Here is a 26,882-nt window from a genome sequence, read left to right on the forward strand (position 1 = left end):
TACACTGTTTAGGGAATTTTATAAAAATATTTAATTACCAATTGCTTTATTGTGGCAGAAAATCATCTGACCCATAGGTGGCAGCCATCTCAAGCCAGAGGACGAGAGGACTGTAGCCGCCCGTTTCATGATGACGCAAATGTTGACTAACCACATGGCATGAAATCCCTGCCCCCACGCTGTACAGTGGAGACTATTTATAGAGCAGTTAAATTGAAGCCGCCAGGTTCTTGAAAGTGGTAAAACGGGTCAACGCTAGTGTCCTCGGGAATATACGGGGCATGTCAAGAGGTGATCTTTCATTTTTAAATCCTTTATATTAACTTCACTTGCTTGCTTGCTTACTCAAGAAAAACAGAAATGAATAATAAAATGAAACCGATGCCACGCATTAAAAGGATTTTTTAACGGCTCTAATTGTCGACGCTCACCTCACGTTGCCTGCAAATCACCACGGTCCCTGACGTCACGGCAAGCCTCAAGGAGTCACGCCGAGGGGCGGGGGATGTGGAAGGAGGGGAGGGGCGATGGGGGAAGGGGGAGGGGCAGCTCGGACAGTACATTTCATTAAAGCGTGTTTAAAAAATATAGTATTTTAAATGTTTTATTTTTCGTGAAATTGTGGGGGGTTCCTGTACTCCTGCGTGGTTCTTTCTGCGCACAGTCCAACAATCGTGAGGCACTGCCCTCTGCTGGTCACCCTGCTTGTCTGACGGGCGCATAGTGGGTGAAATGGCCATTACGTACAATGTGAATTCATAGCGAAGCCTGAAAGTCTGCTGTCAATGGCTATGAGTTCTATCGGTTTATGATGGTTATGGTAATGAGAATGTTCCCTTGGTATAGTTGTGGGATATAACAAAAAGGATATAAGTACTCCTGTAAATGAAGGTAAAACCTCTAAAATGGCAACTCTACTTGAACAAACATTACCCAGAATGCATTTGTGGAGTTACTTCGTAAACTGCTTTCAGCTAACATAAATGTTACCTTTTCAATCTAGTGATTGTTTGACTAAGATTTTTCTTCTTATTGTAAAATTACAGTGTTAAATAATTTAACATTTTCAATTATCACCACTTAAAAACTTTACGAAGCCCATAGCGTAAAGGTACAGGATTCTGAGTCATATAGGGATAGTGGGAGCAGCCCAACTCATACTTACCTGACAGGGGAGGCACCATGATCACTTAGGTGGTCCTCCCAGGGCGAGGCTCATCCATTGCACTGCGGGTGGGTTGACCCCTGCGATTTCCCCAAATGCGGGAAACTCGACTGTATAATTTGTGATACTGGGGGACTGCGTTCGCGCTATCCCCCGAATATTTAAAGAAAAATAATGTTTGTCTTGGTGTGTTTCTTTGTTCGGCGACATATTAAGACAAACGAAGGATGGCGTTATAAGTTGGGTCTGTGGTAATAATGCGCATGCATACGTTGATTAGCATATGAATCACCCAACCGGCAATTGTTACGCATTGCCATTAATTTGCATTCATTAACCCCCTCTCCCCACTTCGATCAAGAAAAGCTCACAAGTTACGGTCATCACATCTTACCCCTCTGTTTAAGAAACGAAATAGGAGGATTTTTCCACAAATTATGGCTTTCGCCTGATGAAGTTAGTTGTAATTTCTGGTGAAACGTCGATTGTAAATGTTGTGGTTTTGCTTTCCAATACACCGGTGTGCTGTACGAATAACGAATTGGCGTGTTCTATTTACGTGACAAACCGTACCAATTGGCTGTCGGATGGTGGCGCGTTTAACGACTCATTTATATATTTACGCGATGTAACCCAAAAAAAAACTATTATTGATTTTTTGTCGTGAAATCCTACGTGTTAAATTATACGTGGTAAATTGAGGTCTCCGATCCGAACGTATGAGAAGGGCATCCTAAGTTTACGTTATTTTCACGTTGAACATTTAAAACACACAAACAATCGCTTGCAGGACCACTGACGAAGAAGAGGATTTTTTGTAATTGCATTGAGCCAGAACCACCGTTAAACTATTGGAAATGTTCGAGTTTTTTTATTCGATGAATAAATATGCACGTTGTGAAATATCTTGGAAAGGTGATGTTATTTTCATGTGAGGGAGTCAGGGTTAGGGACCCCATATAGTAGAGAGGGGGGGCTCTTATCTAATAACGTGATGGGTGGGTTGTTGAAGTTAAATGCTCTGGTTTCTCTTCAAAGCGAATAAATCTTTCGCCTTTTACTAAAGATTTCCGTGGAGAGGAACAATTCAACGAGTCTGTAAACAATTTTTTGTTGCCCTGCGTGCAGGGCTCCAATTTATAATAAAAAACAGTTTTTCGTTGCAGAAAAATCGCACTCTGCTTTGAATGAAAAATACTGTACATGGAAGTTGATTTATAGCCAGAATTAGTAACACATTCCTGCGGAGGGAGCTGGTAGGAACGTTGGGTTGCTCGGTCAATGGCCAGGGTCAACGGCGGCATGGTGTATATTCCGCAAATATGGCCGACTGTGAGGGCGGGCACAAGCCGGCGTGAGTAGGTTAAACGTTGAGTTTTATAAGGGCACCACGGGGTGACCAGCCCCTCCCCACCCAGCCCCACCCAGCCCCACCCTCCCCACCCAGCCCTTCCCCAGCCCCACCCCTCCCACCCCCCACCCAGCCCCTCCCTTCACGACGGACGGACGGACACAATAATCCCCTGTGGGCTGGTGTAACCAGGAGGTTTCTACCAGTAATACTCTTTGGTTATTTCGGTAAGGTCACGTAGATAGCAAATTTATAGATCGCGACGTTTCGATCGCAACAAGCGACCGTCTTCCGGCGTGAGAGAGAAAGCGACTGAGACAAGGTCCATTGAGTGAGGCGCAGGGTCCAGGTGCATGGAGGTGTAAAGAAGCTCCTTGAAGACATCCATTTTCACGGGAGTGAAAACATTCTTTTTAAATCCTTTATTAAATCCTTTATATTAAGTTCGCATGCTTGCTTGCTTGCGTGCTTGCTTGCTTACGACCGTGCAAATCTTTCGGTCGTTTTTTAACCCACTTCCCGTGATCCAATCGAGCTGACATTTTCCACACAGACTCGTTGTGACAGACAATTAATGTTCGTGAAAATGTTTTTCCAAAATTTTACACTGTTAAGGGAAAACAAATTAAATATTTAATTACCAATTGCTTAATACTGGCAGACAATCATCTGACCCATAGATTGCAGCCATCTCAAGCCAGAGGACGAGAGGACTCTAGCCGCCACGCATATAAAGGATTTATAGTGAAAAACTTTGTTTTTACGGGTTAATTTTTATTAAGTTCACTTGCTTGCGTGCTTGCTTGCTTGCTTACGACCGTGCAAATCTTTCGGTCGTTTTTTAACTCACTTCCCGTGATTCAATCGAGCTGACATTTTTCACACAGACTCGTTGTGCTTGACAATTAATTTTCGTGAAAATTTTTTTCCAAAATTTTACACTGTTTAGGGAATTTTATAAAAATATTTAATTACCAATTGCTTTATTGTGGCAGAAAATCATCTGACCCATAGGTGGCAGCCATCTCAAGCCAGAGGACGAGAGGACTGTAGCCGCCCGTTTCATGATGACGCAAATGTTGACTAACCACATGGCATGAAATCCCTGCCCCCACGCTGTACAGTGGAGACTATTTATAGAGCAGTTAAATTGAAGCCGCCAGGTTCTTGAAAGTGGTAAAACGGGTCAACGCTAGTGTCCTCGGGAATATACGGGGCATGTCAAGAGGTGATCTTTCATTTTTAAATCCTTTATATTAACTTCACTTGCTTGCTTGCTTACTCAAGAAAAACAGAAATGAATAATAAAATGAAACCGATGCCACGCATAAAAAGGATTTTTTAACGGCTCTAATTGTCGACGCTCACCTCACGTTGCCTGCAAATCACCACGGTCCCTGACGTCACGGCAAGCCTCAAGGAGTCACGCCGAGGGGCGGGGGATGTGAAAGGAGGGGAGGGGCGATGGGGGAAGGGGGAGGGGCAGCTCGGACAGTACATTTCATTAAAGCGTGTTTAAAAAATATAGTATTTTAAATGTTTTATTTTTCGTGAAATTGTGGGGGGTTCCTGTACTCCTGCGTGGTTCTTTCTGCGCACAGTCCAACAATCGTGAGGCACTGCCCTCTGCTGGTCACCCTGCTTGTCTGACGGGCGCATAGTGGGTGAAATGGCCATTACGTACAATGTGAATTCATAGCGAAGCCTGAAAGTCTGCTGTCAATGGCTATGAGTTCTATCGGTTTATGATGGTTATGGTAATGAGAATGTTCCCTTGGTATAGTTGTGGGATATAACAAAAAGGATATAAGTACTCCTGTAAATGAAGGTAAAACCTCTAAAATGGCAACTCTACTTGAACAAACATTACCCAGAATGCATTTGTGGAGTTACTTCGTAAACTGCTTTCAGCTAACATAAATGTTACCTTTTCAATCTAGTGATTGTTTGACTAAGATTTTTCTTCTTATTGTAAAATTACAGTGTTAAATAATTTAACATTTTCAATTATCACCACTTAAAAACTTTACAAAGCCCATAGCGTAAAGGTACAGGATTCTGAGTCATATAGGGATAGTGGGAGCAGCCCAACTCATACTTACCTGACAGGGGAGGCACCATGATCACTTAGGTGGTCCTCCCAGGGCGAGGCTCATCCATTGCACTGCGGGTGGGTTGACCCCTGCGATTTCCCCAAATGCGGGAAACTCGACTGTATAATTTGTGATACTGGGGGACTGCGTTCGCGCTATCCCCCGAATATTTAAAGAAAAATAATGTTTGTCTTGGTGTGTTTCTTTGTTCGGCGACATATTAAGACAAACGAAGGATGGCGTTATAAGTTGGGTCTGTGGTAATAATGCGCATGCATACGTTGATTAGCATATGAATCACCCAACCGGCAATTGTTACGCATTGCCATTAATTTGCATTCATTAACCCCCTCTCCCCACTTCGATCAAGAAAAGCTCACAAGTTACGGTCATCACATCTTACCCCTCTGTTTAAGAAACGAAATAGGAGGATTTTTCCACAAATTATGGCTTTCGCCTGATGAAGTTAGTTGTAATTTCTGGTGAAACGTCGATTGTAAATGTTGTGGTTTTGCTTTCCAATACACCGGTGTGCTGTACGAATAACGAATTGGCGTGTTCTATTTACGTGACAAACCGTACCAATTGGCTGTCGGATGGTGGCGCGTTTAACGACTCATTTATATATTTACGCGATGTAACCCAAAAAAAAACTATTATTGATTTTTTGTCGTGAAATCCTACGTGTTAAATTATACGTGGTAAATTGAGGTCTCCGATCCGAACGTATGAGAAGGGCATCCTAAGTTTACGTTATTTTCACGTTGAACATTTAAAACACACAAACAATCGCTTGCAGGACCACTGACGAAGAAGAGGATTTTTTGTAATTGCATTGAGCCAGAACCACCGTTAAACTATTGGAAATGTTCGAGTTTTTTTATTCGATGAATAAATATGCACGTTGTGAAATATCTTGGAAAGGTGATGTTATTTTCATGTGAGGGAGTCAGGGTTAGGGACCCCATATAGTAGAGAGGGGGGGCTCTTATCTAATAACGTGATGGGTGGGTTGTTGAAGTTAAATGCTCTGGTTTCTCTTCAAAGCGAATAAATCTTTCGCCTTTTACTAAAGATTTCCGTGGAGAGGAACAATTCAACGAGTCTGTAAACAATTTTTTGTTGCCCTGCGTGCAGGGCTCCAATTTATAATAAAAAACAGTTTTTCGTTGCAGAAAAATCGCACTCTGCTTTGAATGAAAAATACTGTACATGGAAGTTGATTTATAGCCAGAATTAGTAACACATTCCTGCGGAGGGAGCTGGTAGGAACGTTGGGTTGCTCGGTCAATGGCCAGGGTCAACGGCGGCATGGTGTATATTCCGCAAATATGGCCGACTGTGAGGGCGGGCACAAGCCGGCGTGAGTAGGTTAAACGTTGAGTTTTATAAGGGCACCACGGGGTGACCAGCCCCTCCCCACCCAGCCCCACCCAGCCCCACCCTCCCCACCCAGCCCTTCCCCAGCCCCACCCCTCCCACCCCCCACCCAGCCCCTCCCTTCACGACGGACGGACGGACACAATAATCCCCTGTGGGCTGGTGTAACCAGGAGGTTTCTACCAGTAATACTCTTTGGTTATTTCGGTAAGGTCACGTAGATAGCAAATTTATAGATCGCGACGTTTCGATCGCAACAAGCGACCGTCTTCCGGCGTGAGAGAGAAAGCGACTGAGACAAGGTCCATTGAGTGAGGCGCAGGGTCCAGGTGCATGGAGGTGTAAAGAAGCTCCTTGAAGACATCCATTTTCACGGGAGTGAAAACATTCTTTTTAAATCCTTTATATTAAGTTCACTTGCTTGCTTGCTTGCGCGCTTACGACCGTGCAAATCTTTCGGTCGTTTTTTAACCCACTTCTCGTGATCCAATCGAGCTGACATTTTGCACACAGACTCGTTGTGCGTGACAATTTATTTTCGTGAAATTTTTTTTCCATAACTTTACACTTTTTAGGAAAAAAAAATATATTTAATTACCAATTGCTTAATGGTGGCAGGCAATCATCTGACCCATAGGTGGCAGCCATCTCAAGCCAGAGGACGAGAGGACTCTAGCCGCCACGCACATAAAGGATTTATAGTGAAAAACTTTGTTTTTACGGGTTAATTTTTTAACGGCTCTAATTGTCGACACTAACCTCACGTTGCCTGTAAATCACCACGGTCCCTTACGTCACGGCAAGCCTCAAGGAGCCACGCCGAGGGGCGGGGGATGTGGAAGGAGGGGAGGGGCGATGGGGGCAGGGGGAGGGGCAGCTCGGACAGTACATTTCATTAAAGCGTGTTTAAAAAATTTTTATTTTTTCATATTAAAATTTTCGTGAAATTGTGGGGGGTTCCTGTACTCCTGCGTGGTTCTTTCTGTGCAGTCCAACAATTGTGAGGCACTGCCCTCTGCTGGTCACTCTGCTTGTCTGACGGGCGCATAGTGGGTGAAATGGCCATTACGTACAATGTGAATTCATAGCGAAGCCTGAAAGTCTGCTGTCAATGCATTTGTGGAGTTACTTCGTAAACTGCTTTCAGCTAACATAAATGTTACCTTTTCAAACTAGTGATTGTTTGACTAACATTTTTCTTCTTATTGTAAAATTACAGTGTTAAATAATTTTACGTTCTCAATTATCACCACTTAAAAGCTTTACGAGGGCCCATAGCGTAAAGGTACAGGATTCTGAGTCATATAGGGATAGTGGGAGCATCCCAACTCATACTTACCTGACAGGGGAGGCACCATGATCACTTAGGTGGTCCTCCCAGGGCGAGGCTCATCCATTGCACTGCGGGTGGGTTGACCCCTGCGATTTCCCCAAATGCGGGAAACTCGACTGTATAATTTGTGATACTGGGGGACTGCGTTCGCGCTATCCCCCGAATATTTAAAGAAAAATAATGTTTGTCTTGGTGCGTTTCTTTATTCGGCGACATATTAGGACAAACGAAGGATGGCGTTATAAGTTGGGTCTGTGGTAATAATGCGCATGCATACGTTGATTAGCATATGAATCACCCAACCGGCAATTGTTACGCATTGCCATTTATATGCATTCATTAACCCCCCCTCCCCACCTCTATCAAGAAGAGCTCACAAGTTACGTCATCACATCTACCCCTCTGTTTAAGGAACGAAAAAGGAGGATTTTTCCACAAATTATGGCTTTCGCCTGATGAAGTTAGTTGTAATTTCTGGTGAAACGTCGATTGTAAATGTTGTGGTTTTGCTTTCCAATACACCGGTGTGCTGTACGAATAACGAATTGGCGTGTTCTATTTACGTGACAAACCGTACCAATTGGCTGTCGGATGGTGGCGCGTTTAACGACTCATTTATATATTTACGCGATGTAACCCAAAAAAAAACTATTATTGATTTTTTGTCGTGAAATCCTACGTGTTAAATTATACGTGGTAAATTGAGGTCTCCGATCCGAACGTATGAGAAGGGCATCCTAAGTTTACGTTATTTTCACGTTGAACATTTAAAACACACAAACAATCGCTTGCAGGACCACTGACGAAGAAGAGGATTTTTTGTAATTGCATTGAGCCAGAACCACCGTTAAACTATTGGAAATGTTCGAGTTTTTTTATTCGATGAATAAATATGCACGTTGTGAAATATCTTGGAAAGGTGATGTTATTTTCATGTGAGGGAGTCAGGGTTAGGGACCCCATATAGTAGAGAGGGAGGGCTCTTATCTAATAACGTGATGGGTGGGTTGTTGAAGTTAAATGCTCTGGTTTCTCTTCAAAGCGAATAAATCTTTCGCCTTTTACTAAAGATTTCCGTGGAGAGGAACAATTCAACGAGTCTGTAAACAATTTTTTGTTGCCCTGCGTGCAGGGCTCCAATTTATAATAAAAAACAGTTTTTCGTTGCAGAAAAATCGCACTCTGCTTTGAATGAAAAATACTGTACATGGAAGTTGATTTATAGCCAGAATTAGTAACACATTCCTGCGGAGGGAGCTGGTAGGAACGTTGGGTTGCTCGGTCAATGGCCAGGGTCAACGGCGGCATGGTGTATATTCCGCAAATATGGCCGACTGTGAGGGCGGGCACAAGCCGGCGTGAGTAGGTTAAACGTTGAGTTTTATAAGGGCACCACGGGGTGACCAGCCCCTCCCCACCCAGCCCCACCCAGCCCCACCCTCCCCACCCAGCCCTTCCCCAGCCCCACCCCTCCCACCCCCCACCCAGCCCCTCCCTTCACGACGGACGGACGGACACAATAATCCCCTGTGGGCTGGTGTAACCAGGAGGCTCCTACCAGTAATACTCTTTAGTTATTTCGGTAAAGTCACGTAGATAGCAAATTTATAGATCGCGACGTTTCGATCGCAACAAGCGACCGTCTTCCGGTGTGAGAGAGAAAGCGACTGAGACAAGGTCCATTGAGTGAGGCGCAGGGTCCAGGTGCATGGAGGTGTAAAGAAGCTCCTTGAAGACATCCATTTTCACGGGAGTGAAAACATTCTTTTTAAATCCTTTATTAAATCCTTTATATTAAGTTCGCATGCTTGCTTGCTTGCGTGCTTGCTTGCTTACGACCGTGCAAATCTTTCGATCGTTTTTTAACCCACTTCCCGTGATCCAATCGAGCTGACATTTTCCACACAGACTCGTTGTGACATACAATTAATGTTCGTGAAAATGTTTTTCCAAAATTTTACACTGTTAAGGGAAAACAAATTAAATATTTAATTACCAATTGCTTAATACTGGCAGACAATCATCTGACCCATAGATTGCAGCCATCTCAAGCCAGAGGACGAGAGGACTCTAGCCGCCACGCATATAAAGGATTTATAGTGAAAAACTTTGTTTTTACGGGTTAATTTTTATTAAGTTCACTTGCTTGCGTGCTTGCGTGCTTGCTTGCTTGCTTACGACCGTGCAAATCTTTCGGTCGTTTTTTAACTCACTTCCCGTGATTCAATCGAGCTGACATTTTTCACACAGACTCGTTGTGCTTGACAATTAATTTTCGTGAAAAATTTTTTCCAAAATTTTACACTGTTTAGGGAATTTTATAAAAATATTTAATTACCAATTGCTTTATTGTGGCAGAAAATCATCTGACCCATAGGTGGCAGCCATCTCAAGCCAGAGGACGAGAGGACTGTAGCCGCCCGTTTCATGATGACGCAAATGTTGACTAACCACATGGCATGAAATCCCTGCCCCCACGCTGTACAGTGGAGACTATTTATAGAGCAGTTAAATTGAAGCCGCCAGGTTCTTGAAAGTGGTAAAACGGGTCAACGCTAGTGTCCTCGGGAATATACGGGGCATGTCAAGAGGTGATCTTTCATTTTTAAATCCTTTATATTAACTTCACTTGCTTGCTTGCTTACTCAAGAAAAACAGAAATGAATAATAAAATGAAACCGATGCCACGCATAAAAAGGATTTTTTAACGGCTCTAATTGTCGACGCTCACCTCACGTTGCCTGCAAATCAACCACGGTCCCTGACGTCACGGCAAGCCTCAAGGAGTCACGCCGAGGGGCGGGGGATGTGGAAGGAGGGGAGGGGCGATGGGGGAAGGGGGAGGGGCAGCTCGGACAGTACATTTCATTAAAGCGTGTTTAAAAATTTTTTATTTTTTCATATTAAAATTTTCGTGAAATTGTGGGGGGTTCCTGTACTCCTGCGTGGTTCTTTCTGTGCAGTCCAACAATTGTGAGGCACTGCCCTCTGCTGGTCACTCTGCTTGTCTGACGGGCGCATAGTGGGTGAAATGGCCATTACGTACAATGTGAATTCATAGCGAAGCCTGAAAGTCTGCTGTCAATGCATTTGTGGAGTTACTTCGTAAACTGCTTTCAGCTAACATAAATGTTACCTTTTCAAACTAGTGATTGTTTGACTAACATTTTTCTTCTTATTGTAAAATTACAGTGTTAAATAATTTTACGTTCTCAATTATCACCACTTAAAAGCTTTACGAGGGCCCATAGCGTAAAGGTACAGGATTCTGAGTCATATAGGGATAGTGGGAGCATCCCAACTCATACTTACCTGACAGGGGAGGCACCATGATCACTTAGGTGGTCCTCCCAGGGCGAGGCTCATCCATTGCACTGCGGGTGGGTTGACCCCTGCGATTTCCCCAAATGCGGGAAACTCGACTGTATAATTTGTGATACTGGGGGACTGCGTTCGCGCTATCCCCCGAATATTTAAAGAAAAATAATGTTTGTCTTGGTGCGTTTCTTTATTCGGCGACATATTAGGACAAACGAAGGATGGCGTTATAAGTTGGGTCTGTGGTAATAATGCGCATGCATACGTTGATTAGCATATGAATTACCCAACCGGCAATTGTTACGCATTGCCATTTATATGCATTCATTAACCCCCCCTCCCCACCTCTATCAAGAAGAGCTCACAAGTTACGGTCATCACATCTACCCCTCTGTTTAAGGAACGAAAAAGGAGGATTTTTCCACAAATGATGGCTTTCGCCTGATGAAGTTAGTTGTAATTACTGGCGAAACGTCGATTGTAAATGTTGTGGTTTTGCTCTCCAATACACCGGTGTGCCTATACGAGTAACGAATTGGCGTGTTCTATTTACGTGACAAACCTTACAAATTGGCTGTCGGATGGTGGCGCGTTTAACGACACATTTATATATTTAGGCGATGTAACCCAAAAAAAAAACTATTATGGATATTTGTCGTGAAATCCTACGTGTTAAATTATACGTGGTAAATTGAGGTCACCGATCAGAACCCAACGTATGAGAAGGGCATCCTAAGTTTACGTTTTTTTCACGTTGAACATTAAAAACATACAAATAATCGCTTTCAGGACCACTGACGAAGAAGATGATTTTTTTGTAATTTCATTCAGCCAGAACCACCGTTAAACTATTGGAAATATTCGGGTTGTTTAATTAATCGATGAATAAATATGCACGTTGTGAAATATCTTGGAAAGGTGATGTTATTTTCATGTGAGGGCGCGTCAGGGTTAGGGACCCCATATAGTAGAGAGGGAGGGCTCTTATCTAATAACGTGACGGGTGGGTTGTTGAATTTAAATGCTCTGGTTCCTCTTCAAAGCGAATAAATCTTTCGCCTTTTACTAAATATTTCCGTGGAGAGGAACAATTCAACGAGTCTGTAAACAAAATTTTTGTTGCCCTGCGTGCAGGGCTCCTATTTATAATAAAAAACAGTTTTTCGTTGCGGAAAAATCGCACTCTGCTTTGAATGAAAAATACTGTACATTGAAATTGATGTATAGCCAGAATTAGTAACAAATTCCTGCGGAGGGATCTGGTAGGAACGTTGGGTTGCTCGGTCAATGGCCAGGGTCAACGGCGGCGTGGTGTATATTCCGCAAATATGGCCGACTGTGAGGGCGGGCACAAGCCGGCGTGAGTAGGTTAAACGTTGAGTTTTATAAGGGCACCACAAGCCGGCGTGAGTAGGTTAAACGTTGAGTTTTATAAGGGCACCACGGGGTGACCAGCCCCTCCCCACCCAGCCCCACCCCTCCCACCTCCGACCCAGCCCCACCCTCCCCACCCAGCCCCTCCCCACCCTCCCCTCCAAACCCAGCCCCTCCCCACACTCCGCACCCAGCCCCTCCTCACCCAGCCCCACCCAGCCCCTCCCTGCACGACGGACGGACGGACACAATAATCCCCTGTGGGCTGGTGTAACCAGGAGTAATACTCTTTAGTTATTTCGGTAAAGTCACGTAGATAGCAAATTTATAGATCGCGACGTTTCGATCGCAACAAGCGACCGTCTTCCGGTGTGAGAGAGAAAGCGACTGAGACAAGGTCCATTGAGTGAGGCGCAGGGTCCAGGTGCATGGAGGTGTAAAGAAGATCCTTGAAGACATCCATTTTCACGGGAGTGAAAACATTCTTTTTAAATCCTTTATTAAATCCTTTATATTAAGTTCGCATGCTTGCTTGCTTGCGTGCTTGCTTGCTTACGACCGTGCAAATCTTTCGATCGTTTTTTAACCCACTTCCCGTGATCCAATCGAGCTGACATTTTCCACACAGACTCGTTGTGACAGACAATTAATGTTCGTGAAAATGTTTTTCCAAAATTTTACACTGTTAAGGGAAAACAAATTAAATATTTAATTACCAATTGCTTAATACTGGCAGACAATCATCTGACCCATAGATTGCAGCCATCTCAAGCCAGAGGACGAGAGGACTCTAGCCGCCACGCATATAAAGGATTTATAGTGAAAAACTTTGTTTTTACGGGTTAATTTTTATTAAGTTCACTTGCTTGCGTGCTTGCTTGCTTACGACCGTGCAAATCTTTCGGTCGTTTTTTAACTCACTTCCCGTGATTCAATCGAGCTGACATTTTTCACACAGACTCGTTGTGCTTGACAATTAATTTTCGTGAAAAATTTTTTCCAAAATTTTACACTGTTTAGGGAATTTTATAAAAATATTTAATTACCAATTGCTTTATTGTGGCAGAAAATCATCTGACCCATAGGTGGCAGCCATCTCAAGCCAGAGGACGAGAGGACTGTAGCCGCCCGTTTCATGATGACGCAAATGTTGACTAACCACATGGCATGAAATCCCTGCCCCCACGCTGTACAGTGGAGACTATTTATAGAGCAGTTAAATTGAAGCCGCCAGGTTCTTGAAAGTGGTAAAACGGGTCAACGCTAGTGTCCTCGGGAATATACGGGGCATGTCAAGAGGTGATCTTTCATTTTTAAATCCTTTATATTAACTTCACTTGCTTGCTTGCTTACTCAAGAAAAACAGAAATGAATAATAAAATGAAACCGATGCCACGCATAAAAAGGATTTTTTAACGGCTCTAATTGTCGACGCTCACCTCATGTTGCCTGCAAATCACCACGGTCCCTGACGTCACGGCAAGCCTCAAGGAGTCACGCCGAGGGGCGGGGGATGTGGAAGGAGGGGAGGGGCGATGGGGGAAGGGGGAGGGGCAGCTCGGACAGTACATTTCATTAAAGCGTGTTTAAAAAATATAGTATTTTAAATGTTTTATTTTTCGTGAAATTGTGGGGGGTTCCTGTACTCCTGCGTGGTTCTTTCTGCGCACAGTCCAACAATCGTGAGGCACTGCCCTCTGCTGGTCACCCTGCTTGTCTGACGGGCGCATAGTGGGTGAAATGGCCATTACGTACAATGTGAATTCATAGCGAAGCCTGAAAGTCTGCTGTCAATGGCTATGAGTTCTATCGGTTTATGATGGTTATGGTAATGAGAATGTTCCCTTGGTATAGTTGTGGGATATAACATAAAGGATATAAGTACTCCTGTAAATGAAGGTAAAACCTCTAAAATGGCAACTCTACTTGAACAAACATTACCCAGAATGCATTTGTGGAGTTACTTCGTAAACTGCTTTCAGCTAACATAAATGTTACCTTTTCAATCTAGTGATTGTTTGACTAAGATTTTTCTTCTTATTGTAAAATTACAGTGTTAAATAATTTAACATTTTCAATTATCACCACTTAAAAACTTTACGAAGCCCATAGCGTAAAGGTACAGGATTCTGAGTCATATAGGGATAGTGGGAGCAGCCCAACTCATACTTACCTGACAGGGGAGGCACCATGATCACTTAGGTGGTCCTCCCAGGGCGAGGCTCATCCATTGCACTGCGGGTGGGTTGACCCCTGCGATTTCCCCAAATGCGGGAAACTCGACTGTATAATTTGTGATACTGGGGGACTGCGTTCGCGCTATCCCCCGAATATTTAAAGAAAAATAATGTTTGTCTTGGTGTGTTTCTTTGTTCGGCGACATATTAAGACAAACGAAGGATGGCGTTATAAGTTGGGTCTGTGGTAATAATGCGCATGCATACGTTGATTAGCATATGAATCACCCAACCGGCAATTGTTACGCATTGCCATTAATTTGCATTCATTAACCCCCTCTCCCCACTTCGATCAAGAAAAGCTCACAAGTTACGGTCATCACATCTTACCCCTCTGTTTAAGAAACGAAATAGGAGGATTTTTCCACAAATTATGGCTTTCGCCTGATGAAGTTAGTTGTAATTTCTGGTGAAACGTCGATTGTAAATGTTGTGGTTTTGCTTTCCAATACACCGGTGTGCTGTACGAATAACGAATTGGCGTGTTCTATTTACGTGACAAACCGTACCAATTGGCTGTCGGATGGTGGCGCGTTTAACGACTCATTTATATATTTACGCGATGTAACCCAAAAAAAAACTATTATTGATTTTTTGTCGTGAAATCCTACGTGTTAAATTATACGTGGTAAATTGAGGTCTCCGATCCGAACGTATGAGAAGGGCATCCTAAGTTTACGTTATTTTCACGTTGAACATTTAAAACACACAAACAATCGCTTGCAGGACCACTGACGAAGAAGAGGATTTTTTGTAATTGCATTGAGCCAGAACCACCGTTAAACTATTGGAAATGTTCGAGTTTTTTTATTCGATGAATAAATATGCACGTTGTGAAATATCTTGGAAAGGTGATGTTATTTTCATGTGAGGGAGTCAGGGTTAGGGACCCCATATAGTAGAGAGGGAGGGCTCTTATCTAATAACGTGATGGGTGGGTTGTTGAAGTTAAATGCTCTGGTTTCTCTTCAAAGCGAATAAATCTTTCGCCTTTTACTAAAGATTTCCGTGGAGAGGAACAATTCAACGAGTCTGTAAACAATTTTTTGTTGCCCTGCGTGCAGGGCTCCAATTTATAATAAAAAACAGTTTTTCGTTGCAGAAAAATCGCACTCTGCTTTGAATGAAAAATACTGTACATGGAAGTTGATTTATAGCCAGAATTAGTAACACATTCCTGCGGAGGGAGCTGGTAGGAACGTTGGGTTGCTCGGTCAATGGCCAGGGTCAACGGCGGCATGGTGTATATTCCGCAAATATGGCCGACTGTGAGGGCGGGCACAAGCCGGCGTGAGTAGGTTAAACGTTGAGTTTTATAAGGGCACCACGGGGTGACCAGCCCCTCCCCACCCAGCCCCACCCAGCCCCACCCTCCCCACCCAGCCCTTCCCCAGCCCCACCCCTCCCACCCCCCACCCAGCCCCTCCCTTCACGACGGACGGACGGACACAATAATCCCCTGTGGGCTGGTGTAACCAGGAGGTTCCTACCAGTAATACTCTTTGGTTATTTCGGTAAGGTCACGTAGATAGCAAATTTATAGATCGCGACGTTTCGATCGCAACAAGCGACCGTCTTCCGGCGTGAGAGAGAAAGCGACTGAGACAAGGTCCATTGAGTGAGGCGCAGGGTCCAGGTGCATGGAGGTGTAAAGAAGCTCCTTGAAGACATCCATTTTCACGGGAGTGAAAACATTCTTTTTAAATCCTTTATATTAAGTTCACTTGCTTGCTTGCTTGCGCGCTTACGACCGTGCAAATCTTTCGGTCGTTTTTTAACCCACTTCTCGTGATCCAATCGAGCTGACATTTTGCACACAGACTCGTTGTGCGTGACAATTTATTTTCGTGAAATTTTTTTTCCATAACTTTACACTTTTTAGGAAAAAAAAATATATTTAATTACCAATTGCTTAATGGTGGCAGGCAATCATCTGACCCATAGGTGGCAGCCATCTCAAGCCAGAGGACGAGAGGACTCTAGCCGCCACGCACATAAAGGATTTATAGTGAAAAACTTTGTTTTTACGGGTTAATTTTTTAACGGCTCTAATTGTCGACACTAACCTCACGTTGCCTGTAAATCACCACGGTCCCTTACGTCACGGCAAGCCTCAAGGAGCCACGCCGAGGGGCGGGGGATGTGGAAGGAGGGGAGGGGCGATGGGGGCAGGGGGAGGGGCAGCTCGGACAGTACATTTCATTAAAGCGTGTTTAAAAAATTTTTATTTTTTCATATTAAAATTTTCGTGAAATTGTGGGGGGTTCCTGTACTCCTGCGTGGTTCTTTCTGTGCAGTCCAACAATTGTGAGGCACTGCCCTCTGCTGGTCACTCTGCTTGTCTGACGGGCGCATAGTGGGTGAAATGGCCATTACGTACAATGTGAATTCATAGCGAAGCCTGAAAGTCTGCTGTCAATGCATTTGTGGAGTTACTTCGTAAACTGCTTTCAGCTAACATAAATGTTACCTTTTCAAACTAGTGATTGTTTGACTAACATTTTTCTTCTTATTGTAAAATTACAGTGTTAAATAATTTTACGTTCTCAATTATCACCACTTAAAAGCTTTACGAGGGCCCATAGCGTAAAGGTACAGGATTCTGAGTCATATAGGGATAGTGGGAGCATCCCAACTCATACTTACCTGACAGGGGAGGCACCATGATCACTTAGGTGGTCCTCCCAGGGCGAGGCTCATCCATTGCACTGCGGGTGGGTTGACCCCTGCGATTTCCCCAAATGCGGGAAACTCGACTGTATAATTTGTGATACTGGGGGACTGCGTTCGCGCTATCCCCCGAATATTTAAAGAAAAATAATGTTTGTCTTGGTGCGTTTCTTTATTCGGCGACATATTAGGACAAACGAAGGATGGCGTTATAAGTTGGGTCTGTGGTAATAATGCGCATGCATACGTTGATTAGCATATGAATTACCCAACCGGCAATTGTTACGCATTGCCATTTATATGCATTCATTAACCCCCCCTCCCCACCTCTATCAAGAAGAGCTCACAAGTTACGGTCATCACATCTACCCCTCTGTTTAAGGAACGAAAAAGGAGGATTTTTCCACAAATGATGGCTTTCGCCTGATGAAGTTAGTTGTAATTACTGGCGAAACGTCGATTGTAAATGTTGTGGTTTTGCTCTCCAATACACCGGTGTGCCTATACGAGTAACGAATTGGCGTGTTCTATTTACGTGACAAACCTTACAAATTGGCTGTCGGATGGTGGCGCGTTTAACGACACATTTATATATTTAGGCGATGTAACCCAAAAAAAAAACTATTATGGATATTTGTCGTGAAATCCTACGTGTTAAATTATACGTGGTAAATTGAGGTCACCGATCAGAACCCAACGTATGAGAAGGGCATCCTAAGTTTACGTTTTTTTCACGTTGAACATTAAAAACATACAAATAATCGCTTTCAGGACCACTGACGAAGAAGATGATTTTTTTGTAATTTCATTCAGCCAGAACCACCGTTAAACTATTGGAAATATTCGGGTTGTTTAATTAATCGATGAATAAATATGCACGTTGTGAAATATCTTGGAAAGGTGATGTTATTTTCATGTGAGGGCGCGTCAGGGTTAGGGACCCCATATAGTAGAGAGGGAGGGCTCTTATCTAATAACGTGACGGGTGGGTTGTTGAATTTAAATGCTCTGGTTCCTCTTCAAAGCGAATAAATCTTTCGCCTTTTACTAAATATTTCCGTGGAGAGGAACAATTCAACGAGTCTGTAAACAAAATTTTTGTTGCCCTGCGTGCAGGGCTCCTATTTATAATAAAAAACAGTTTTTCGTTGCGGAAAAATCGCACTCTGCTTTGAATGAAAAATACTGTACATTGAAATTGATGTATAGCCAGAATTAGTAACAAATTCCTGCGGAGGGATCTGGTAGGAACGTTGGGTTGCTCGGTCAATGGCCAGGGTCAACGGCGGCGTGGTGTATATTCCGCAAATATGGCCGACTGTGAGGGCGGGCACAAGCCGGCGTGAGTAGGTTAAACGTTGAGTTTTATAAGGGCACCACAAGCCGGCGTGAGTAGGTTAAACGTTGAGTTTTATAAGGGCACCACGGGGTGACCAGCCCCTCCCCACCCAGCCCCACCCCTCCCACCTCCGACCCAGCCCCACCCTCCCCACCCAGCCCCTCCCCACCCTCCCCTCCAAACCCAGCCCCTCCCCACACTCCGCACCCAGCCCCTCCTCACCCAGCCCCACCCAGCCCCTCCCTGCACGACGGACGGACGGACACAATAATCCCCTGTGGGCTGGTGTAACCAGGAGTAATACTCTTTAGTTATTTCGGTAAAGTCACGTAGATAGCAAATTTATAGATCGCGACGTTTCGATCGCAACAAGCGACCGTCTTCCGGTGTGAGAGAGAAAGCGACTGAGACAAGGTCCATTGAGTGAGGCGCAGGGTCCAGGTGCATGGAGGTGTAAAGAAGATCCTTGAAGACATCCATTTTCACGGGAGTGAAAACATTCTTTTTAAATCCTTTATTAAATCCTTTATATTAAGTTCGCATGCTTGCTTGCTTGCGTGCTTGCTTGCTTACGACCGTGCAAATCTTTCGATCGTTTTTTAACCCACTTCCCGTGATCCAATCGAGCTGACATTTTCCACACAGACTCGTTGTGACAGACAATTAATGTTCGTGAAAATGTTTTTCCAAAATTTTACACTGTTAAGGGAAAACAAATTAAATATTTAATTACCAATTGCTTAATACTGGCAGACAATCATCTGACCCATAGATTGCAGCCATCTCAAGCCAGAGGACGAGAGGACTCTAGCCGCCACGCATATAAAGGATTTATAGTGAAAAACTTTGTTTTTACGGGTTAATTTTTATTAAGTTCACTTGCTTGCGTGCTTGCTTGCTTACGACCGTGCAAATCTTTCGGTCGTTTTTTAACTCACTTCCCGTGATTCAATCGAGCTGACATTTTCCACACAGACTCGTTGTGACATACAATTAATGTTCGTGAAAATGTTTTTCCAAAATTTTACACTGTTAAGGGAAAACAAATTAAATATTTAATTACCAATTGCTTAATACTGGCAGACAATCATCTGACCCATAGATTGCAGCCATCTCAAGCCAGAGGACGAGAGGACTCTAGCCGCCACGCATATAAAGGATTTATAGTGAAAAACTTTGTTTTTACGGGTTAATTTTTATTAAGTTCACTTGCTTGCGTGCTTGCGTGCTTGCTTGCTTGCTTACGACCGTGCAAATCTTTCGGTCGTTTTTTAACTCACTTCCCGTGATTCAATCGAGCTGACATTTTTCACACAGACTCGTTGTGCTTGACAATTAATTTTCGTGAAAATTTTTTTCCAAAATTTTACACTGTTTAGGGAATTTTATAAAAATATTTAATTACCAATTGCTTTATTGTGGCAGAAAATCATCTGACCCATAGGTGGCAGCCATCTCAAGCCAGAGGACGAGAGGACTGTAGCCGCCCGTTTCATGATGACGCAAATGTTGACTAACCACATGGCATGAAATCCCTGCCCCCACGCTGTACAGTGGAGACTATTTATAGAGCAGTTAAATTGAAGCCGCCAGGTTCTTGAAAGTGGTAAAACGGGTCAACGCTAGTGTCCTCGGGAATATACGGGGCATGTCAAGAGGTGATCTTTCATTTTTAAATCCTTTATATTAACTTCACTTGCTTGCTTGCTTACTCAAGAAAAACAGAAATGAATAATAAAATGAAACCGATGCCACGCATAAAAAGGATTTTTTAACGGCTCTAATTGTCGACGCTCACCTCACGTTGCCTGCAAATCACCACGGTCCCTTACGTCACGGCAAGCCTCAAGGAGCCACGCCGAGGGGCGGGGGATGTGGAAGGAGGGGAGGGGCGATGGGGGAAGGGGGAGGGGCAGCTCGGACAGTACATTTCATTAAAGCGTGTTTAAAAAATATAGTATTTTAAATGTTTTATTTTTCGTGAAATTGTGGGGGGTTCCTGTACTCCTGCGTGGTTCTTTCTGCGCACAGTCCAACAATCGTGAGGCACTGCCCTCTGCTGGTCACCCTGCTTGTCTGACGGGCGCATAGTGGGTGAAATGGCCATTACGTACAATGTGAATTCATAGCGAAGCCTGAAAGTCTGCTGTCAATGGCTATGAGTTCTATCGGTTTATGATGGTTATGGTAATGAGAATGTTCCCTTGGTATAGTTGTGGGATATAACAAAAAGGATATAAGTACTCCTGTAAATGAAGGTAAAACCTCTAAAATGGCAACTCTACTTGAACAAACATTACCCAGAATGCATTTGTGGAGTTACTTTGTAAACTGCTTTCAGCTAACATAAATGTTACCTTTTCAATCTAGTGATTGTTTGACTAAGATTTTTCTTCTTATTGTAAAATTACAGTGTTAAATAATTTAACATTTTCAATTATCACCACTTAAAAACTTTACGAAGCCCATAGCGTAAAGGTACAGGATTCTGAGTCATATAGGGATAGTGGGAGCAGCCCAACTCATACTTACCTGATAGGGGAGGCACCATGATCACTTAGGTGGTCCTCCCAGGGCGAGGCTCATCCATTGCACTGCGGGTGGGTTGACCCCTGCGATTTCCCCAAATGCGGGAAACTCGACTGTATAATTTGTGATACTGGGGGACTGCGTTCGCGCTATCCCCCGAATATTTAAAGAAAAATAATGTTTGTCTTGGTGTGTTTCTTTGTTCGGCGACATATTAGGACAAACGAAGGATGGCGTTATAAGTTGGGTCTGTGGTAATAATGCGCATGCATACGTTGATTAGCATATGAATCACCCAACCGGCAATTGTTACGCATTGCCATTAATTTGCATTCATTAACCCCCTCTCCCCACTTCGATCAAGAAAAGCTCACAAGTTACGGTCATCACATCTTACCCCTCTGTTTAAGAAACGAAATAGGAGGATTTTTCCACAAATTATGGCTTTCGCCTGATGAAGTTAGTTGTAATTTCTGGTGAAACGTCGATTGTAAATGTTGTGGTTTTGCTTTCCAATACACCGGTGTGCTGTACGAATAACGAATTGGCGTGTTCTATTTACGTGACAAACCGTACCAATTGGCTGTCGGATGGTGGCGCGTTTAACGACTCATTTATATATTTACGCGATGTAACCCAAAAAAAAACTATTATTGATTTTTTGTCGTGAAATCCTACGTGTTAAATTATACGTGGTAAATTGAGGTCTCCGATCCGAACGTATGAGAAGGGCATCCTAAGTTTACGTTATTTTCACGTTGAACATTTAAAACACACAAACAATCGCTTGCAGGACCACTGACGAAGAAGAGGATTTTTTGTAATTGCATTGAGCCAGAACCACCGTTAAACTATTGGAAATGTTCGAGTTTTTTTATTCGATGAATAAATATGCACGTTGTGAAATATCTTGGAAAGGTGATGTTATTTTCATGTGAGGGAGTCAGGGTTAGGGACCCCATATAGTAGAGAGGGGGGGCTCTTATCTAATAACGTGATGGGTGGGTTGTTGAAGTTAAATGCTCTGGTTTCTCTTCAAAGCGAATAAATCTTTCGCCTTTTACTAAAGATTTCCGTGGAGAGGAACAATTCAACGAGTCTGTAAACATTTTTTTGTTGCCCTGCGTGCAGGGCTCCAATTTATAATAAAAAACAGTTTTTCGTTGCAGAAAAATCGCACTCTGCTTTGAATGAAAAATACTGTACATGGAAGTTGATTTATAGCCAGAATTAGTAACACATTCCTGCGGAGGGAGCTGGTAGGAACGTTGGGTTGCTCGGTCAATGGCCAGGGTCAACGGCGGCATGGTGTATATTCCGCAAATATGGCCGACTGTGAGGGCGGGCACAAGCCGGCGTGAGTAGGTTAAACGTTGAGTTTTATAAGGGCACCACGGGGTGACCAGCCCCTCCCCACCCAGCCCCACCCAGCCCCACCCTCCCCACCCAGCCCTTCCCCAGCCCCACCCCTCCCACCCCCCACCCAGCCCCTCCCTTCACGACGGACGGACGGACACAATAATCCCCTGTGGGCTGGTGTAACCAGGAGGTTCCTACCAGTAATACTCTTTGGTTATTTCGGTAAGGTCACGTAGATAGCAAATTTATAGATCGCGACGTTTCGATCGCAACAAGCGACCGTCTTCCGGCGTGAGAGAGAAAGCGACTGAGACAAGGTCCATTGAGTGAGGCGCAGGGTCCAGGTGCATGGAGGTGTAAAGAAGCTCCTTGAAGACATCCATTTTCACGGGAGTGAAAACATTCTTTTTAAATCCTTTATATTAAGTTCACTTGCTTGCTTGCTTGCGCGCTTACGACCGTGCAAATCTTTCGGTCGTTTTTTAACCCACTTCTCGTGATCCAATCGAGCTGACATTTTGCACACAGACTCGTTGTGCGTGACAATTTATTTTCGTGAAATTTTTTTTCCATAACTTTACACTTTTTAGGAAAAAAAAATATATTTAATTACCAATTGCTTAATGGTGGCAGGCAATCATCTGACCCATAGGTGGCAGCCATCTCAAGCCAGAGGACGAGAGGACTCTAGCCGCCACGCCCATAAAGGATTTATAGTGAAAAACTTTGTTTTTACGGGTTAATTTTTTAACGGCTCTAATTGTCGACACTAACCTCACGTTGCCTGTAAATCACCACGGTCCCTTACGTCACGGCAAGCCTCAAGGAGCCACGCCGAGGGGCGGGGGATGTGGAAGGAGGGGAGGGGCGATGGGGGCAGGGGGAGGGGCAGCTCGGACAGTACATTTCATTAAAGCGTGTTTAAATTTTTTTTATTTTTTCATATTAAAATTTTCGTGAAATTGTGGGGGGTTCCTGTACTCCTGCGCGGTTCTTTCTGCGCAGTCCAACAATTGTGAGGCACTGCCCTCTGCTGGTCACTCTGCTTGTCTGACGGGCGCATAGTGGGTGAAATGGCCATTACGTACAATGTGAATTCATAGCGAAGCCTGAAAGTCTGCTGTCAATGCATTTGTGGAGTTACTTCGTAAACTGCTTTCAGCTAACATAAATGTTACCTTTTCAAACTAGTGATTGTTTGACTAACATTTTTCTTCTTATTGTAAAATTACAGTGTTAAATAATTTTACGTTCTCAATTATCACCACTTAAAAGCTTTACGAGGGCCCATAGCGTAAAGGTACAGGATTCTGAGTCATATAGGGATAGTGGGAGCATCCCAACTCATACTTACCTGACAGGGGAGGCACCATGATCACTTAGGTGGTCCTCCCAGGGCGAGGCTCATCCATTGCACTGCGGGTGGGTTGACCCCTGCGATTTCCCCAAATGCGGGAAACTCGACTGTATAATTTGTGATACTGGGGGACTGCGTTCGCGCTATCCCCCGAATATTTAAAGAAAAATAATGTTTGTCTTGGTGCGTTTCTTTATTCGGCGACATATTAGGACAAACGAAGGATGGCGTTATAAGTTGGGTCTGTGGTAATAATGCGCATGCATACGTTGATTAGCATATGAATCACCCAACCGGCAATTGTTACGCATTGCCATTTATATGCATTCATTAACCCCCCCTCCCCACCTCTATCAAGAAGAGCTCACAAGTTACGTCATCACATCTACCCCTCTGTTTAAGGAACGAAAAAGGAGGATTTTTCCACAAATTATGGCTTTCGCCTGATGAAGTTAGTTGTAATTTCTGGTGAAACGTCGATTGTAAATGTTGTGGTTTTGCTTTCCAATACACCGGTGTGCTGTACGAATAACGAATTGGCGTGTTCTATTTACGTGACAAACCGTACCAATTGGCTGTCGGATGGTGGCGCGTTTAACGACTCATTTATATATTTACGCGATGTAACCCAAAAAAAAACTATTATTGATTTTTTGTCGTGAAATCCTACGTGTTAAATTATACGTGGTAAATTGAGGTCTCCGATCCGAACGTATGAGAAGGGCATCCTAAGTTTACGTTATTTTCACGTTGAACATTTAAAACACACAAACAATCGCTTGCAGGACCACTGACGAAGAAGAGGATTTTTTGTAATTGCATTGAGCCAGAACCACCGTTAAACTATTGGAAATGTTCGAGTTTTTTTATTCGATGAATAAATATGCACGTTGTGAAATATCTTGGAAAGGTGATGTTATTTTCATGTGAGGGAGTCAGGGTTAGGGACCCCATATAGTAGAGAGGGAGGGCTCTTATCTAATAACGTGATGGGTGGGTTGTTGAAGTTAAATGCTCTGGTTTCTCTTCAAAGCGAATAAATCTTTCGCCTTTTACTAAAGATTTCCGTGGAGAGGAACAATTCAACGAGTCTGTAAACAATTTTTTGTTGCCCTGCGTGCAGGGCTCCAATTTATAATAAAAAACAGTTTTTCGTTGCAGAAAAATCGCACTCTGCTTTGAATGAAAAATACTGTACATGGAAGTTGATTTATAGCCAGAATTAGTAACACATTCCTGCGGAGGGAGCTGGTAGGAACGTTGGGTTGCTCGGTCAATGGCCAGGGTCAACGGCGGCATGGTGTATATTCCGCAAATATGGCCGACTGTGAGGGCGGGCACAAGCCGGCGTGAGTAGGTTAAACGTTGAGTTTTATAAGGGCACCACGGGGTGACCAGCCCCTCCCCACCCAGCCCCACCCAGCCCCACCCTCCCCACCCAGCCCTTCCCCAGCCCCACCCCTCCCACCCCCCACCCAGCCCCTCCCTTCACGACGGACGGACGGACACAATAATCCCCTGTGGGCTGGTGTAACCAGGAGGCTCCTACCAGTAATACTCTTTAGTTATTTCGGTAAAGTCACGTAGATAGCAAATTTATAGATCGCGACGTTTCGATCGCAACAAGCGACCGTCTTCCGGTGTGAGAGAGAAAGCGACTGAGACAAGGTCCATTGAGTGAGGCGCAGGGTCCAGGTGCATGGAGGTGTAAAGAAGCTCCTTGAAGACATCCATTTTCACGGGAGTGAAAACATTCTTTTTAAATCCTTTATTAAATCCTTTATATTAAGTTCGCATGCTTGCTTGCTTGCGTGCTTGCTTACTTACGACCGTGCAAATCTTTCGATCGTTTTTTAACCCACTTCCCGTGATCCAATCGAGCTGACATTTTCCACACAGACTCGTTGTGACATACAATTAATGTTCGTGAAAATGTTTTTCCAAAATTTTACACTGTTAAGGGAAAACAAATTAAATATTTAATTACCAATTGCTTAATACTGGCAGACAATCATCTGACCCATAGATTGCAGCCATCTCAAGCCAGAGGACGAGAGGACTCTAGCCGCCACGCATATAAAGGATTTATAGTGAAAAACTTTGTTTTTACGGGTTAATTTTTATTAAGTTCACTTGCTTGCGTGCTTGCGTGCTTGCTTGCTTGCTTACGACCGTGCAAATCTTTCGGTCGTTTTTTAACTCACTTCCCGTGATTCAATCGAGCTGACATTTTCCACACAGACTCGTTGTGACAGACAATTAATGTTCGTGAAAATGTTTTTCCAAAATTTTACACTGTTAAGGGAAAACAAATTAAATATTTAATTACCAATTGCTTAATACTGGCAGACAATCATCTGACCCATAGATTGCAGCCATCTCAAGCCAGAGGACGAGAGGACTCTAGCCGCCACGCATATAAAGGATTTATAGTGAAAAACTTTGTTTTTACGGGTTAATTTTTATTAAGTTCACTTGCTTGCGTGCTTGCTTGCTTGCTTACGACCGTGCAAATCTTTCGGTCGTTTTTTAACTCACTTCCCGTGATTCAATCGAGCTGACATTTTTCACACAGACTCGTTGTGCTTGACAATTAATTTTCGTGAAAAAATTTTTCCAAAATTTTACACTGTTTAGGGAATTTTATAAAAATATTTAATTACCAATTGCTTTATTGTGGCAGAAAATCATCTGACCCATAGGTGGCAGCCATCTCAAGCCAGAGGACGAGAGGACTGTAGCCGCCCGTTTCATGATGACGCAAATGTTGACTAACCACATGGCATGAAATCCCTGCCCCCACGCTGTACAGTGGAGACTATTTATAGAGCAGTTAAATTGAAGCCGCCAGGTTCTTGAAAGTGGTAAAACGGGTCAACGCTAGTGTCCTCGGGAATATACGGGGCATGTCAAGAGGTGATCTTTCATTTTTAAATCCTTTATATTAACTTCACTTGCTTGCTTGCTTACTCAAGAAAAACAGAAATGAATAATAAAATGAAACCGATGCCACGCATAAAAAGGATTTTTTAACGGCTCTAATTGTCGACGCTCACCTCACGTTGCCTGCAAATTACCACGGTCCCTTACGTCACGGCAAGCCTCAAGGAGCCACGCCGAGGGGCGGGGGATGTGGAAGGAGGGGAGGGGCGATGGGGGAAGGGGGAGGGGCAGCTCGGACAGTACATTTCATTAAAGCGTGTTTAAAAAATATAGTATTTTAAATGTTTTATTTTTCGTGAAATTGTGGGGGGTTCCTGTACTCCTGCGTGGTTCTTTCTGCGCACAGTCCAACAATCGTGAGGCACTGCCCTCTGCTGGTCACCCTGCTTGTCTGACGGGCGCATAGTGGGTGAAATGGCCATTACGTACAATGT

General features: G+C 43.8%; 16 non-coding genes across 16 annotated transcripts; all 16 read left to right on the forward strand.

The window, feature by feature from the left end:
* Positions 1 to 1,157: 1,157 nt before the first annotated feature.
* On the forward strand, positions 1,158 to 1,321 carry LOC144723603 (U1 spliceosomal RNA). The gene has a single exon (XR_013586237.1). It is a non-coding gene; the product is annotated as a U1 spliceosomal RNA (small nuclear RNA).
* Positions 1,322 to 2,181: 860 nt separating this feature from the next.
* On the forward strand, positions 2,182 to 2,297 carry LOC144723729 (U5 spliceosomal RNA). Its single transcript, XR_013586273.1, has one exon. It is a non-coding gene; the product is annotated as a U5 spliceosomal RNA (small nuclear RNA).
* A 2,313-nt stretch (positions 2,298 to 4,610) lies between these two features.
* Positions 4,611 to 4,774, forward strand: LOC144723611 (U1 spliceosomal RNA). The gene has a single exon (XR_013586238.1). It is a non-coding gene; the product is annotated as a U1 spliceosomal RNA (small nuclear RNA).
* An 860-nt stretch (positions 4,775 to 5,634) lies between these two features.
* On the forward strand, positions 5,635 to 5,750 carry LOC144723737 (U5 spliceosomal RNA). Its single transcript, XR_013586274.1, has one exon. It is a non-coding gene; the product is annotated as a U5 spliceosomal RNA (small nuclear RNA).
* Positions 5,751 to 7,320: 1,570 nt separating this feature from the next.
* Positions 7,321 to 7,484, forward strand: LOC144723617 (U1 spliceosomal RNA). Its single transcript, XR_013586239.1, has one exon. It is a non-coding gene; the product is annotated as a U1 spliceosomal RNA (small nuclear RNA).
* An 858-nt stretch (positions 7,485 to 8,342) lies between these two features.
* LOC144723745 (U5 spliceosomal RNA) lies at positions 8,343 to 8,458 on the forward strand. Its single transcript, XR_013586275.1, has one exon. It is a non-coding gene; the product is annotated as a U5 spliceosomal RNA (small nuclear RNA).
* Positions 8,459 to 10,626: 2,168 nt separating this feature from the next.
* Positions 10,627 to 10,790, forward strand: LOC144723621 (U1 spliceosomal RNA). The gene has a single exon (XR_013586240.1). It is a non-coding gene; the product is annotated as a U1 spliceosomal RNA (small nuclear RNA).
* An 871-nt stretch (positions 10,791 to 11,661) lies between these two features.
* LOC144723855 (U5 spliceosomal RNA) lies at positions 11,662 to 11,778 on the forward strand. The gene has a single exon (XR_013586385.1). It is a non-coding gene; the product is annotated as a U5 spliceosomal RNA (small nuclear RNA).
* Positions 11,779 to 14,179: 2,401 nt separating this feature from the next.
* Positions 14,180 to 14,343, forward strand: LOC144723626 (U1 spliceosomal RNA). Its single transcript, XR_013586241.1, has one exon. It is a non-coding gene; the product is annotated as a U1 spliceosomal RNA (small nuclear RNA).
* Positions 14,344 to 15,203: 860 nt separating this feature from the next.
* On the forward strand, positions 15,204 to 15,319 carry LOC144723749 (U5 spliceosomal RNA). The gene has a single exon (XR_013586276.1). It is a non-coding gene; the product is annotated as a U5 spliceosomal RNA (small nuclear RNA).
* Positions 15,320 to 16,889: 1,570 nt separating this feature from the next.
* LOC144723632 (U1 spliceosomal RNA) lies at positions 16,890 to 17,053 on the forward strand. The gene has a single exon (XR_013586242.1). It is a non-coding gene; the product is annotated as a U1 spliceosomal RNA (small nuclear RNA).
* Positions 17,054 to 17,924: 871 nt separating this feature from the next.
* On the forward strand, positions 17,925 to 18,041 carry LOC144723866 (U5 spliceosomal RNA). The gene has a single exon (XR_013586388.1). It is a non-coding gene; the product is annotated as a U5 spliceosomal RNA (small nuclear RNA).
* Positions 18,042 to 20,784: 2,743 nt separating this feature from the next.
* Positions 20,785 to 20,948, forward strand: LOC144723667 (U1 spliceosomal RNA). Its single transcript, XR_013586255.1, has one exon. It is a non-coding gene; the product is annotated as a U1 spliceosomal RNA (small nuclear RNA).
* Positions 20,949 to 21,808: 860 nt separating this feature from the next.
* LOC144723810 (U5 spliceosomal RNA) lies at positions 21,809 to 21,924 on the forward strand. The gene has a single exon (XR_013586341.1). It is a non-coding gene; the product is annotated as a U5 spliceosomal RNA (small nuclear RNA).
* A 1,570-nt stretch (positions 21,925 to 23,494) lies between these two features.
* On the forward strand, positions 23,495 to 23,658 carry LOC144723637 (U1 spliceosomal RNA). Its single transcript, XR_013586246.1, has one exon. It is a non-coding gene; the product is annotated as a U1 spliceosomal RNA (small nuclear RNA).
* An 858-nt stretch (positions 23,659 to 24,516) lies between these two features.
* On the forward strand, positions 24,517 to 24,632 carry LOC144723755 (U5 spliceosomal RNA). The gene has a single exon (XR_013586285.1). It is a non-coding gene; the product is annotated as a U5 spliceosomal RNA (small nuclear RNA).
* The last annotated feature ends 2,250 nt before the right edge of the window (positions 24,633 to 26,882 follow it).

Source organism: Lampetra planeri, chromosome 1 (genome assembly GCF_965212315.1).
Source record: "Lampetra planeri chromosome 1, kcLamPlan1.2.h2, whole genome shotgun sequence".
NCBI classification, from domain to species: domain Eukaryota; kingdom Metazoa; phylum Chordata; class Hyperoartia; order Petromyzontiformes; family Petromyzontidae; genus Lampetra; species Lampetra planeri.